A 3250-nucleotide genomic window follows, 5' to 3' on the forward strand; every position below is an offset into this window, starting at 1 on the left:
GTAAATTTAAATTAATAAAATAATATTCCGACCAATTTTGGCCGGTAAGCCAAATACATTGTCAGATGGTCGTATAGAGCATACCGACCAATGTTGGTCGGTAATTTCCGACCAACTTTGGTCGGTAAGCCAAATACATTGTCAGATGGTACCGACCAACTTTGGTCGGTAAGCCAAATACATTGTCAGATGGTCGTGTAGAGCATACCGACCAGTGTTGGTCGGTAATTTCCGACCAACTTTGGTCGGTATGCCCTTCCGAACTTCAAAATACCGTTCACACAAAAATGGTCGCGTTTTGGACGGTTATTGGCCATTGCCGACCAACTTTGGTCGGTTTGTTTGGACGGATTTTTTCGAATTTTTAGTAGTGTATAGCTACAAAATATATCATAGCTAAATATGAAAAATTTTGTGGCTAAACACTTTAGCTACAAAAAAATATTACGTAGCATTCGTAGCAAGAAGTAGCGTAACTAAAAGTTAGCTACAAACTTTAGATGAACTATGGCTAAGGACTAATACATATTGCTGCGAATGTTTTTGTCTTGTAGCTATATTGGTAAACTTTTTTGCCACGAAATATATACTTATATCAAATATTTTTTTTCTTTTGCCACGAAAAATAAAGTATGTAGCAATCTTTATATTGTAGCCACGAGATGTTCTACTGTGGCAAAAAGTTTAATTTATTTGCCACGATAATTTAACTTTTGTGGCTATTTTTATAGTTTAATCTAGTGGCAATAGCACTTATATTTAGCTACGGGTTAAAAAAAAATTATAGTTGTGAATCCATTCTTTTGCCATGAAATGTATAGATTTATAGCTAATTATTTTTTGCATTTGCTACAAAAAGTAAAAATATATATCCATATTCTTGATACGTGGCAATTATATATATTTAGTTACGCATCAATAATTCCATTGCTACAAATTGAAGAATTTGCCATAAGCATTGTTAGGCACAAGAATTTTTAAGCTAAGAATCCAAATCTTTTAGATTCCAAAATATGTTCCAAGTTACACATAATTGTATATTCAAAATTTCAAAACATTTACAATACATAATTCTCTATGAATCGGATCGTTCTAACAATATTTTGCTTGAGACCAAAAGCCGCACAATCTTCTCCTTTCTCGCATGTCATTGCTTCAACTGCACCTTAATCTGATCAATATCGGTCTTAGCTTGATATTGCTACTCTAATGATTCCACAATTTGCCTGTCAGTTTTGATAAATTAAATTAATACTAGGAAACAAAAAATAACTGATCATATATATATACTTTATTAATAGGTTCAGAATGATCATTTTTTAAGAAAAACATTATAGATTACCTTCTCATATATATATATGTATATATAATTAGTACTAGCTTTACTAATATCTCCTTAATATGCTTATATGACCAATTTTATAAGATAATGAAACTCTCAATAATCTTAAAACGGATAGTAAAAAGATCCAAATACTTCATAATACAATTCAATCTTTTGTCCTAGAAGTTTCTTTTAACAAAAGCTTAGCTCATCAAGGAACAATCATGTAGTCCTACAATCTACATTATCATTTCATGGAAGAATTATAGGAAAGGAACCCACAGATATATTAACATGAGCAATAATAGGTGTAGGAAATTACAATAGAACTCACGTCGATGAAAGCAGAATATCGGATAAAAATACGTTATCACCTGAAACCACCTAGGAAAAGGATCAAAATTAATTTCATAAAAAATGATTAAAAGCATTTCCTAAATCATATTTCAGAAGCTTCAACCATAAATGATAAATTGTTACTGATATACCAATCTAATAATGAACATAAAGATTAAAAATTTTCTCCTTCCAATTTTTTCTTTTCCCAATTAACTAAGAAGAAGAATAAAGATGCTCTAGCATAAGTGACAAATGAGAAGTTTGATGTACACATTGAAAATAATAAAAAGGAAGAAATAAAGTAACCAAAGAAAAGAAAAAAAAAATAAATATATATATATATATATATACATGTTAGTGGTTAGTGACAAAAAGTTTTAAGGAAGATAGAAACATACTTTCTCTAGTGGATGACGGAGGAGTTGGGAATGGGAGAGGGTGTGGCGGCTGGAGAGATAAAACAAAGGTTAGGGGCTAGGTTTTGGGATCTCATTCTTCCTTTATATCCCTATCTTTTACTCCTATTTTTAACTTTTTTATGTACAAATATTATAAATGTAGATAAATATTTAATTTACATTATACACAGTAGAATAAATTAAATAGTTTCATGAATAAATTTTTATTATTATTCAAAGCGAATATAATTGGTAATCATTATAATTAGATACAAGATCATAGTTGTTTAAATGTGATATATTAGATAAAAAAGTTGAATTCAATAAAATACCTCGTGATTTACTAATCTCGTTGAACGTAATGTGATAATTACTTTGACATAGCCAAAAAGATGGTAATACTTTATTTAATAAAGGACCAAACCATTATAAATACATTTACTATCTAGTTAAATATATATAATTAGTTATACAATGAGCTTATAGTTATTTGAATTCTATATAATTAATTATTTACACATTAATTAGACATAATTAGATTGTTACTTTAATTATAATTGGAACTTATAGTTATAGGTAATACTTATTTAATAACACTTATAATATAATTATTTTTGTTATGGACTTCAATATCAACCATATTAAATTCTTAATTCTTAGAGTAACTAGATATTAGAATTATTTTCTTAAATTACATAACTAGAAAAACATATTTTAAAAAAACTAATATGATTAGTTTCTTAGCAAAGAGATTTTGGTTAAATGTCAGCGTGGAAAGTAGCGACCGATTTTATTTTTGTCAAATTTCCATATTTTTTTGTTTTTATTTTAGTGATTCTATGTCTATCATTATTCTGCAGTTACAGAATTTCATCTGTCACTAAAATTAGGTTTTCTTTTTCTGTTTATAGTGTTAGTATGTTCTTATGTGTATTTGGGACCTTTGGTCATTTGTCAAAATAAAATGCACCAAAATTACCACAAAGTTCTTAATATACAAGTAATTATATTAAAAATGAGTGAAAGTATATAAAATTACCTAAATATTTTTTTAAAATAATTAAGGACCGCACATATATAAATATCTCTTCAAATTATCAAAGTCTTCACTATATGAGTACTTATTTTTTAAGAAGTGCTTAGACATACAAAGTTATTCTAAAAGCTTATATAAAAATAATAAAGGATC

General features: G+C 27.9%; 1 long non-coding RNA gene across 1 annotated transcript; it reads right to left on the reverse strand.

The window, feature by feature from the left end:
* Positions 1–893: 893 nt before the first annotated feature.
* LOC142171434 (uncharacterized) lies at positions 894–2147 on the reverse strand. The gene is made up of 3 exons (XR_012700998.1): positions 2062–2147; positions 1659–1708; positions 894–1226 (listed from the first exon to the last, which is right to left on the reverse strand). It is a non-coding gene; the product is annotated as an uncharacterized LOC142171434 (long non-coding RNA).
* Positions 2148–3250: the final 1103 nt, after the last annotated feature.

This window comes from Nicotiana tabacum, chromosome 17 (genome assembly GCF_000715075.1).
Source record: "Nicotiana tabacum cultivar K326 chromosome 17, ASM71507v2, whole genome shotgun sequence".
Taxonomy (NCBI): domain Eukaryota; kingdom Viridiplantae; phylum Streptophyta; class Magnoliopsida; order Solanales; family Solanaceae; genus Nicotiana; species Nicotiana tabacum.